General features: G+C 40.7%; 1 non-coding gene across 1 annotated transcript; it reads left to right on the top strand.

Annotated features, from left to right (window-relative positions):
• Positions 1–7,605: 7,605 nt before the first annotated feature.
• Positions 7,606–7,712, top strand: LOC141654080 (small nucleolar RNA R71). The gene has a single exon (XR_012547656.1). It is a non-coding gene; the product is annotated as a small nucleolar RNA R71 (small nucleolar RNA).
• The last annotated feature ends 4,727 nt before the right edge of the window (positions 7,713–12,439 follow it).

Raw genomic sequence — 12,439 nt, 5'->3', positions numbered from 1 at the left:
TCTAATTAGACTAATGGGGTATTTATAGTGGGGATTAGGTGCATGAATTAGGGTTAACTAAGGGCTTAAATGACGATTAAGTCCCTATTTGAGGAAACGCCGGTCTCTTTTGAGAGACTCCGGTCTCTAGGGAGACTCCGGTCTCTAGAAAAAGATGTGCATCCTTCCTTGAAGCTTGAAGAAGACGAAATGGGATTGCCTGGGAATCCGGGCGTCTTTTGCACGGAAAGGGTGGATTTGGTGATTTCTGCCCGGGCGTCTTGTGAAGGAGGACGGGCATCTTTGGGTGGTTTTGCCCGGGCGTCTTCTGGAGAAGCCGCTCGGGTTGTGGCGTGGTGGACGGGCGGATTCAAGGCAATCTGCACGGATTGTCAGGCAGCCTTGTTCCTTCTTCTTTTCTTCCTTTTTCTTCATAAAGTCCTTGAGGATTTCCTCGGGGATGCAAGGATCTTTTCTCATCATTGCCCATCTACTATAGTATGTACAAAGGCCTTCTAATCTTGTCTCTCCTTGATGCTTGGTCATTGAATTCAATCAATTTAGCCTCATTTTGCCATGAAAATGCAAGGTTTGCACTCCTTTCCTACCAAGGGATCAAAACCTCAAAGAATATGCAAAACAAAGAACTAAAGACAATAAATGACCCAAATATGCACTAAAAAGCATGGGAACAAGGCTAATTCGGGGACTAAATATGCTCTAATTATGGTCACATCAGTCATAAAATAAATACAAGATCTTATGCATGCAAACATAAAACAAATTAGAGAAGAAATCGTCACTTCTTACATTTGTGTTTCGGATTTTTGGGCACTAACAAGATCTCATTCTTGTTAGTTCTTGCGCTTTCCTTCAATGGATGAACAAGGTTCAAATTAGAACCTCTCCCAAAAGCATATACCCAAGGAATACCCTTAATAACCAATATTATTATGAACTAGTAATAATATTAGTCTTACTTAAAAATTTGACACAAAAATAATTTGTAATTGCTCTTTAATATTTCGGTCCAAGAGGGAGTATTTTGTGAGGTTTTTCTTTCTCTAAAATTCTTCACAAATTGTAGAGAGAAATCTTATTTTCTTACACTAGAAAATATATGTTTAAGTAGTGAATGATGATGGAAAAACCATTGGCATTTTCTAGCTTGAAAAACCGGTTGGGAGGGGGAAAGGGGCCAATGCATGAGCTTGTTTTTCTACCCAAGAAATAATAGGTATGCATGGCTAGATAATAGGTTTAATCATCATGTTTTCAATTAAAAATAAAAACACAATATAAACCTTATTCCCCTCCAATATTTCGGTACACTTAACATAAAATGGAAGGTCCATTTTATTTTGTCATTTGTCAATTGTGACATATGTGACATGTTACATGACATGTGAAATTGTAATGTATTTTTAACATATTAAAAATCAACATACTCACAAAATATGTCATATACAAAATCGACTAGTAATTCGTAATTACTTGTACCAAAACGGTTTATCAATTATAAATCAAAACGTCTTGTATTTATAATAAATTATTCATTCAATTTCAATTTCAATTGTTTCGTAAACAATAACTTTATCCAAGTAATAAAACAATTCGATTACTTAGACCGTATCTAATATAATCGAATTATAATGAGACACGTTAATTTTACTCACAAATCATCCGTCAATTTTAAGCAATTTAATTAACTCCTATCGGCATATGATTAATTAAATAATCAATTAAGAGTATTTCCCTATAGGTATGACCTAAGGGGATCAACTGATCACCACCGTCGCACGACAGTAATGTCAAACTCTAGTCATCCAATCATTACCGATATGTGTGGACCAGTTGACTGTAAAATATTACATCCCACATGTATTCTTAAAAATGAGATTTAAACATGTGATCATTATGATCGACAGTTGTGATCGCATTATTGTCGGAGGACACATATTCCAACACATCCAGCTGCAAAAATTAATCTCTTTACTGGGGGCTTCTTCCTTAAGATGTCGCCTATTCCTCCTTTTGCCAAATTCCGGTCTTCTCACTCTGGGGGCTTCTCTTTCGAGATGCCACCCATCCTTTATCCTCAAACATCTTTTGAGTCTCAACTACAGTCCAAAATAAACCGCCCATAGTCTAGTGCTCGGTTCGGACGATGACAAAGTCTTGGTTCCGCTCTCCGAATCATCATGCCTTAGAGAAGCATCTCAAACAAGCAAACGAGGGCGAAGATGTCTGGAGAAGATAATCAATTCGTGTTCCCCAGCCGAGCGGACCTTCTACCTTAGGGATATGATACGCGTTGTCACCCTTTCTTGGCTAAGGAGTTGCACCTACATGTGCAAAGTCTGTCAGAGTCACCCCCGTGTTGTCACTGGCTTTGTGTCACGTTCACGACTGCCCATTTGTCAGTCTGTTAGTGTGCGTCTGTGTGAGTCAGTATCCCAACGGTCACGTGTCTCCAATCTGTCAAATCACGAATCTATGAGAAACAAATTCCAACTCTTAACAGCTTTTAAGCTTCACAACTTTCGAAACTCTTATCTCCCCTTACGCGAGATATTACGTGCTAATTACTTACATGTTTATGTGCTTACGTGCTTATATGCTTGTGTGCTACGTGCTTGTCTATGCGACTGCGGATTTGTCTGGTCACTAACCATGCAGGTAATCATGAGAAGACAAACTTACTCCAACTGAGTACTGGGTTCTTCCCAACAAACACCGACCCGTCAAGTCGAAGGGCTTTAACCCTGTCGATTAGATGGCATACGCTACCTCTCAACAAGCGGCAACTCATATCCTCGGCGAGTCCCGAGAAGTTTCTAACTCCCCAGCGAGTGCCAATTTTCAAATAGAAGTCACACAGATGATCTATCCCCACGGAGTTCATTTAGGACCCCATCAAGTTGGAGTTCGTTGCTCCCTGGCCGAACCGATTAACGTCAACTTGGTTGGAAGTCATTACCGGATGATATCTAAAAGTAAGCCCGATGTTCCAAGCTATTTCCCGAAGTCGATTATTCGACCATCCATGGCTGACGAGCCTATACGCACCTTCGATGGCTGGCGAGCCTCAAAACGTACTGTTGGCGAGCCTTTGCACGCGTACAAGAAGCAAATCAAGGACATATCCCGAAGATGCCTCAGGTATGACTCCTTCCTATGGCTGGCGAGCCTCAAAACGCACCACCTTCAACACCGGCTGGCGAGCGTTTGCGCGCAAAAGATTCGAGGACGTATCCCGAAGATGCCTCAGGTATGACTCCTTCTTATGGATGGCGAGCCTTTATACGTAGTCTAATGGACTTTAAACGACCCGAATAGGAAGTCGACAGACTCTAAAATGTTCCCGACGGTAAGTCCTTGACTCGATTCCCTGAGTCGCCTCGACGTCGCCCTTCCCGACGGTAGGTCCTTGGCTAAAACCTTTTTGAGTCGCCTTGATGTCGCAATGGTCTTCAGGTTGTAATCTTCGATTGACCTGGAGATCATAATTTGACTTTCGCCCTATCCAAGCCTCAGTCAAAGTGGGGGCTCTGTAGATACCCGGTATCTGCACCTTCCAAAAACCACCCGATGATGATCGGACTGTAACGTATTTTTTATATGCGTGCGTGGATTGGCTATATATCTGACGGTTTAATGCACTACTCGGATATGAAAAATGATTTCATAAATGGTTTTCTAACTTCATTTTCATTAAAATAACACTGTTTAGAGTTAAAACCGTCTTCAGACACAAAACCGACTCAGAAACCCGCAACTCGAGTCAACCTGAGTCAACCCAAATCCCGAATGTCAAAAATAATGTCATGAATGTCTTTATCATGTCATTTCCATTATAATGACTCTAATTAGAGTCAAAACTAACACCGGGCCAAAAACCGACTCCAAATTCAAATCCCGACTCACACGGGGCAAACCCGAGTCAAGCACACAAAACACCTACCTCAAGTAACACCCAAAATCATCTTATTAGCTGCCCATATTGTTACACGACATCATGGTATAAACCATAAATCAAACCAACCAAATAATAGATAGAGCAAAGGCCACGTCCAAACTGAAAGGGACAATACACCCACTTGTATCTCAAGGTAGCTCGCGCCTCTTTAGGGTGTCTGCTTAGCCTCTAAGCAAACACAACCGACCTACCTCCCCACATTTCTCTATAAACACCACCCTTCACACACCAAAAAATCACGCGAGAGTCCGCCCCCTCCTTCTCCCTTAAACTTCTAGACCCGACTTCCTAAGTCACAAAATCGACACGTGTTTACGACCTACCGATCGTAAACACAAGCCTTACACATTTTGTTTGGTACCGTCGACGTGCATTCGACCGACCCATTTGACCAACTCAATTCATCAATCAACATGTTTTAATTAACATATTTTCAAAACTAAATCCTTTTTTAAGGCACCTTTTTAAACTTCTTTGATCGCGATTAGTCACAACGAGAAAACCGTTTCTAAAGTCGTCTACTTCGCATACATCAATACACGTAAGTTTGAGGGTGTAAATATCTCATTTATATAATGTCTTTACTGTTTTCATAATTTTATAAACATGAACAATGCATAACACGATTCAAACATAGGTTAGACGAGCCAAAACCGAGTTTTGGCCTGAGACAGAAGCCCCTTGCTATGCAGGGAGGCTCGCGCCTCTTGTGAGTGTCCAGGTCAGACTCAAATGTGTTTGAGTTCGTCTTTCCTTCAACACTTTCTTTTATTTTTACTTCTTTCCTTTTACGGTTTTTACCATTTTAATTCATTTTTATGACAAATATTTTGACCATTACAAAAATCATCCTTGGTTCGTTATACCATGACGGTTTATTCCGTGACTCGATGATATTATTAGTTAATTACAAATTAATGGGTATTTTAACACCCTTTTCTTTTATTTACCATTTTTCTCATTTATTTACATTTGTAAATATATTAGTCATAATTCATAATCATCCTTGGTTCCTTATACCATGTCGGTTTAATCCGAGTACGATGACAAACTTGACTAATTACAAAATAAATGAACTTAACATAATTAGTTTAAATCAAACATTTTCCTTTCACTTTCGTTTCATTTCATTTTCATCTTCGTCTTGGCCATATTATATGTCACCCTTGGTTAAAATAAATACCATGTCGATTTAATTCGACTACGGTGATAAAATGGTTAAGCACAAATATTTTACATTTTTATTTGTAAACTATGCTCTTCCAACTTGCAAATCCGACAACGAATATTACTAAAATAATAGTAATTATTCCGAGTCATGCAAATCATACTTGCAAATTATTAATCACAAAAAACAGTTTTAAACAACCTTTTTAACAACCAGGAGGCACCACTTGACTCGCCCCATGGCTCGCGCCCCAAGAGTCTGCCTATTTCCATCATTCAAAACCTGGGCAAACCCCTTCCCTCGCCAATAGGCTCGCGCCCCAATGGGGCTGCCTGGCACTGTTCTGTCCCATTTTGGTACTTGTCTAGGACGATCCCGATTACGGTTTATCCGAATACGTGACGGATCAGATTGACGAGTTTGCATTTTATACTTTATCTTTTAAACACACTTTTTCAAATGAATGGATCGTGTGAAGCTTCATAATCCGAATTTGGTAAATGGATGTTTAATTCCGTTTTCACATGCAAATCAATCTAAATCCAACTTTGACACCAATTTCTTGGTACATGGATAAACAAACCGACATAGCAAACTCTCACATGTTAGGTTAAACTTTTTGATGCGCATTCATGCATTTAAACCGTTTTATCAACTCTTGCACTTAAACAACCACGATCGATCAGTAGAGGCCGCTAACGCGGGCGGGATTGGGTGTCCGATTAAAGGGCTTCCTAATACGTACCCTCACCCCTTACTCAGAACCTTTGGATAATGGATGGCCTTATCCAGGGCGAACGAGAGTCATTTCAGGCATATAATGCTAAAAGGGGGACGAATCCTTATCTAAAGTACCTATGTCAAACCCTTCTTTGTGCTTCATTTGACCGAGGTATAAAGTGGATTCGAACGGGTTCCAAGCATCCCACAAATGCTTGGTGGCGACTCCGAACATCTCTAATCGTTTCGAGACCTTTACCGAGACAAAACTGACCGATCTAAAGCGATCCGGTCGAAAGCATTTTGACGCCGCCGAGCGTGGCTTTCAAAAGACCGCTGCATGTCCACAGATTGGCTTAGCGTGCAGGTGGCCCGTGACTACGGACCGACAGGCGGCATCGCGCCCGCAGGCCGGCTCGTGGCCCATGTCCACAGTGTTGCCAATGGTGCATGGAATAGAAAAACTTCCCGGATCTTTGAGCTTTGGAGGGTAACTCCCTTGAAGAATAGCACTACTCACTTTGGTAAAAGCAATAGTCTCCAACTATCGGATGGATTTCTTCTTGGTAAGAATATCCTTTATGTACTTTCCCTAAGCCGGAACATGATTGATCAATTCCGTGAATGGGATTGAGACTTCTAAGTTCTTCACAATTTCCATGAACTTTCCAAGTTGCTCATCAAACTTAGGCTTAGCTTGACGACTTGGGAATGGAAGTCTAATCACAATAGGCTCTTTTTCTTTAGCCTTCTCTTCATTCTTCTTATTTGAAAGTTCATTGGTGGTAAGATCTACCTCCTTAGAGTTCTCCACAACTCTTTGCTTGTCACTAGTATCCACAATATCTTCATCAATTGACCTCTTCGACCTTTCATACCTTGTACGACTCCTCAAATGGATGGCACTAACCGTCTCATGTCTTGGGGGGTTACCTTGAGGCGGTAATTGCCCCTTTTGTCTTTGAGAGCTAGAAGATGCTAATTGAGTCATTTGAGTCTCTAACATTTTGGCGTGGGCTAATATGTTGTTGATGGTAATTTCTTTAGCTTGGCTATCTTTTTGCATTTGGGTGAAGAATTCTTTTTGGTTCTTTTGCATTTGGAGGACCACTTTTTGAACATCAAAGCCTTGGTCATTGGATTGGTTGTAAGAAGGTTGATTTTGATATCCTTGGCTTTGGTTGAAAAAGGGTCTTTGAGCTTGATTTCTCATTGGAGGTGGGGTGTATGTTGGTTGGGGGTTTTGGACATTTTGGCTCTTGTATGAAAGATTTGGATGAAATTTGGTATTCTCATTATAGTAGTTGGAATAAGGGGTGCCATTCTTGTATGCTTGGAAAGCATTCACTTGTTCATTTGTTCCCCTACATTCATTTTGTTCATGTCCCAAAGTTCCACAACTTTCACATACTCCACTTGGAATTGAGGATGATGCCACCATAGCATTGACATGTTGTTTGGGTGATTTGGAAGTTCATCAAGCTTAGCCATGGCCTTCTCAAACTTCAAATTGATGGTGTCGATATGAGCACTTAGTTGAGCACCCAATTGTGTGATGGAATCTACCTCATGCTTTCCTCCTCTAGTGGCCTTTTAAGGCCTACTATATTGGGAATTATGAACCGCCATCTCTTCGATTTTGGCCCATGTTTGATTGTCATCAACTTCGGTAAACATCCCATTGGATCCCATATTGAGCACATTACGTGAGTCTTCATATAAGCCGTTCCAAAATTGTTGAACAAGGAACCACTCGCTAAGCCCGTGGTGTGGACAAGAACGACAAGTGTCCTTAAATCTCTCCCATGCTTCATACAATGATTCCTTATCCCTTTGCTTGAACCCAGTGATTTGGGCTCTCAACATATTAGTCTTCTCCGGAGGATATAATTTCTTGTAGAAGGCAATTGCTAGCTTCTTCCATGAATCAATACCAAGGGTAGCCTTGTCTAGGCTCTTCAACCATTGCTTTGCGGTACCAATCAAAGAAAAAGGAAATAATACCCATCGGATTTGTTCTTGAGTAACTCCGGTTTGAGAAATTGCATCACAATAGTCGCAAAAAGTTTATATATGTGAATGGGGATCCTCACTAGGCATCCCTCCAAATTGACTTCTCTCAACTAATTGTATGAATGCGGATTTGGCAATGAAATTACCGGTTAAATGTGGTGGTGTAGGAGTACCGTTTGGTAGGTTCTCCTCGGTTGGTACGGAATGAGATAAAAATTTAGGCATTGTGGGTTGATTTTGTGGTTGGTTTTGAATTGGGTTATCCTCTCCTTCTCTTGCATAAGGGTTGACAAACTCAATGTTATTTGGTTGAATGTCCACAATCTCTCCAATACCTACAACTCTTGAAGTACCTCTAGCAACTCTTCTATTGTTGGTTAAGGTCCTTTCAATCTCGAAATTAATAGGTAATAAATTACCTTGTGATCTCCTAGTCATTCAAAATATCAAACAACTCGAAAACAATTAGAACAACCTTGAGGAGATTGACTTCCCCAAGGTAAAGAAAGACACAACTAAAAACAATTAACAAAAATCAAATCAATTGAACACCGTCCCCGACAACGGCGCCATTTTTGGCTTGGTATTTATCGTGTGTATTATGTCGTCGTCACTACCAACCAAAACAATATTTATAACTTCACACACTACTCTTAGTAAAGAGGTAAGTAAAGGTCAGATCCCAAGGGACGGGTATCGATTTAAGATTTCAATTGCAAGTAGCTATGTCTTAGGGTGTCACAAATTAGGTTGAAATGAGATGTAATCTAAACTAATCAACAAGATGAATGTAAATTAATGAAAACAAAGTAAATCAATTAAGGGGGTTTTTAAACAATTAATTAAAAGCACTAGGGTGTCATTGGTTCATAGGGGATTCATGGAAATAGATCATACAAACATGTTCTCAATTAGAAGCAAGCACTTATTGTTGTGATGGGATCGAGTTAGTGTATATCTTACAATCCCTAGGAAGATTTAGGTCCCGGAGCCGAGTCGATCAAGCCTGTACAACACCTACAAGTTGACTTAGTCTCCTCCTATTCAACTCTATGCATGGTCTAACAAGGCTCGAGTTGGTTTATGTCTTACAAGCCCCATTGAAAAGATAAGAGACGGGTAAAAAAAATGCAAGGTTTCATAGTCTAGCATTTCATCAAACATAACATGTGCATAGGTTGAAATCACAACAAGCAAGCAAATTATTTATGAAAACATATTAGATTAAGCATAGATCAATCCCCATATTTTTTCTCCTAATTCCCCATTAACCCTAGCTAAAGGACTACTCACTCATGATCAAGTTTAACATGCTAATAAGGTTGTCAATCATACTAACAAAGCAAAACATGATGAATAAATGATGTGGAACAATAATTAAACAAGGGTAAAGGAGATTATACCTACTTAAGATGATCCAAATAATAAAGCAAAGAATAATAGAAGCAAACTTGATGATTGATGGAAGGTTGTCAATCCTCCAATAAACCCAAATAATCTTCTAATTACCCAACTAAAACTAAGAACAATTGAGAAATTAAGGATGATAATTATATTGTACAATGGGGTATTACAACTTTGATTAAGACTAAATTAAGAAAATGATTATGATAAGATGATAAGATGATAATTAGATTGTACAATGGGGTATTTATACTAAAATTAAGTACAAGGATTAGGGTTACTAAGGGCTTAAATGACGATTAAGACCCTAAGAGAAACCTAACAATCTTCCTAATCCCGAAAGACATGCGCGGATCATGCTGCAAGTCCCACGAGAATCCGCGCGTCCTTGCCTGAAGCACGGCTGGTCCTGTAAGAAAATCTGCTCGGACTGTGTTGAAGACGCTCGGATCCTGGCTCTGGGGCGCTCGTCCTGAGCTCAGGACTCTTGGATCGTGGCACAGGGATCTTCTCTTGTTTGGCTCCTTAACAATCCGTGGGGATTGTGTTGGGGAAGCACGGATCTTTTCATCATTACCCATTTCACTTCATTTATTTGCTTAGGCCTCTAGTGTCGGTCTTCTCTTCGACGCTTGGTCATTAGATGCGATCCATTTAGCTCTATAAATGCAAGACTAGCAATCCTATCCTACCAAGGACACAAAACCTTAAAGAATATGCAAAATGGGAAACTAAAGATAAGAAATGACCCTTATATATGCTAGAAAGTATGGGAACGAGGTTAATTCACGGAATAAATGTGCTCAAATATGAGTCACATCAGTGAGCACCGCCATCTCACGCCACCGCCCCCACCAAGTACCTAGTGGTGGGTGAGCCCAATCTCTTCAGGGATTGGGTGAGGGAAATGGAGAATGTCTTTGAGGTGGTGAGATGCTCCTAGGAGCTCAAGGTGGAGCAAGCCACCTTCTATCTTGAAGGACTAGCCGGAGGTTGGTGGTACAAGGAAAGGGACGCCATGAGGGACTACTACGTTGAAAGAGGTGAAGCCGCTATTCCATGGGCCGACTTAAAGGTAAAAATGAGGAATGCGTTCATCCCCGAGCACGTGAAATGGAAGCTCCCGGCCGAGTTCGATCGGTTCATAATGACCGAGGCTATGATGGTGCCAGACTACTATATTCGTTTCAGCGAGCTTGCCACCTATGGGAAGACCTTAATCTTAGCCAATCTCACTTGGCCCTTAAGTTTGAAGGGGGATTGACCGTCAAGATCTTGGAGAAACTCCCACCGGGCGAATTGTCTAGTGTGAAATATGGTAGGGCCGGAAACGCGGAAATACTTCTCAACATGATTAAGGACGCTAAGGAAAGGTTCGGAGAAAAGAGAAAGACCGAAGGTGTAGGAGGACGAAACCAATTAAAGAAGATCATTTTTAATCTATCAAAGTCTTATTCGGGAGGAGCACAAGGCAATAGCTTTGGAAGGATGGGCAGCTACGGAGAGAGAGCCGCTAGTGAAGGAGGAGGATTAAGGTGCTACAATTGTGGTGGCTTCAGCCACAAGAGGATGGAGTGTACTAGCACTCAAAAAGGGCCCAACTGGAGGTTCGGGAAAGGACACTCCTACTTCACCTCTTCCCAAAGCGGGACAAGTAACCGAAATTCGGGGGCATGGAGCAACCCGAGGAATGCCAACCCCACTTTTAATGGTGGAAATTGTAGATACCTCATTTCTACACCTCCCGCAAACCACCCGGTGATGATTGGGCCGCATGTTTGGCACGCGGAACGATTTGTGACAGTTCGTAAGTTTATCGTCAAGTGATCGCTCAAACACTTGTGTCTACCTCTTAATTGTCATCTACGTGCCAATACGGTCGTTTTGGCAGTAATTAGAGTACATTTGGAGTCCGGGTCATAAAACCGTCTTCATTTTCTAAAACCGAGTCAGAATGTTCTGGAATGTTCCGGATGTTTCTATTCCATATTTTATAAATCATTTAATCTTTGGCAAATAATTTCCCGTAATATTCACACAAAATATTGAGGAAAACAAGATAAATCCGTTATTCCATAACCAAAACACGGAAATCTTTCTTCCGCAGGAGGAAACCACTTGGGAAAGGACGCAGCAGAGGCTGCGCCTCTTCCAAGAGACGCAGTGCCTGCTGCGCCTCTTCCCAAGTCCTTTTCTGCGTATTTTTCGTATCTTTTCATATCTTTTTGAGATTCACTTCCAAAGTTTCTCCGAAAACCCTATTTCCTCTGCGTGATTAGTATAAATAGAGACCTTCGGTCTCACATATTTCTCACGCGAGTGTTCGCTCTTCTCTTCTCCCTTTGCATTCTAGACCACGTTCTTACCTTTTGGCGTCTACGTGCTTGAACATTCGACCACATAAGCTCGGATCCTTCTGAATACCAGCCTCGTTTTGCATGACCGACCAATTTGACCAACTCCACCATAATCAACTTTAATCAATCTGTTTTAATTCCTCTTGCGAGGGCACTTTCGTCTACATTCGAGTCGAGCATCACTAAACGTTAACTTAGTTCATCTCGTTTCGTCAAACATGTAAGTCTGAGGGTGTATAATTACTATTTTATTATTGTTATTTACTTTTGTAATCAATAATGTAAGGTTTATGTCGAAAGTATTGCTAAAACCGATTTCTAAAACCATGCTTTAAATCCTTTTTTACGAATTACCAGAAGATGACCGTCGAGAAAGGACGCAGCAACTCTCGCGCCTCTTGAAGGGGACGCAGCACTGCCGCGCCTCTTCGTGAGGGGCCGCGAGCCTCGCTTCCTTTCTTCTTCCTTCGTCTTTTGTCAATTCGTTTGTTTTTTATTTTCTTTCAATTGTCCTTTGATTCTTTGACATAATTACTCAAGCATAATAATCTGACATGTATTATTTATCATCATTGTTAATTAATTCGCCATTAATATCCCGACTTAAATCCCAAGTAATTCATATTTGCGGGTTTTCGTCATTGAAATCAAATTCGGGTTTTAGAGGTTCGATTCATCAATATTGAGTCTCTGGAGTTCGTCGTTGATATATTCCCGTCTTTTGTTTATCATATCCATTATTAATTTGTCATTAATAGCTTGTTTAACCTAATTAATTAGTTAGTTCTTTAATTCGTTAATTAACCTTATAAATCTTGT

Source organism: Silene latifolia, chromosome 4 (assembly GCF_048544455.1).
Source record: "Silene latifolia isolate original U9 population chromosome 4, ASM4854445v1, whole genome shotgun sequence".
NCBI classification, from domain to species: Eukaryota; Viridiplantae; Streptophyta; class Magnoliopsida; order Caryophyllales; family Caryophyllaceae; genus Silene; species Silene latifolia.
Note: the sequence above shows the minus strand (reverse complement) of the source record. Positions and strands in the feature narration are given on the sequence as shown.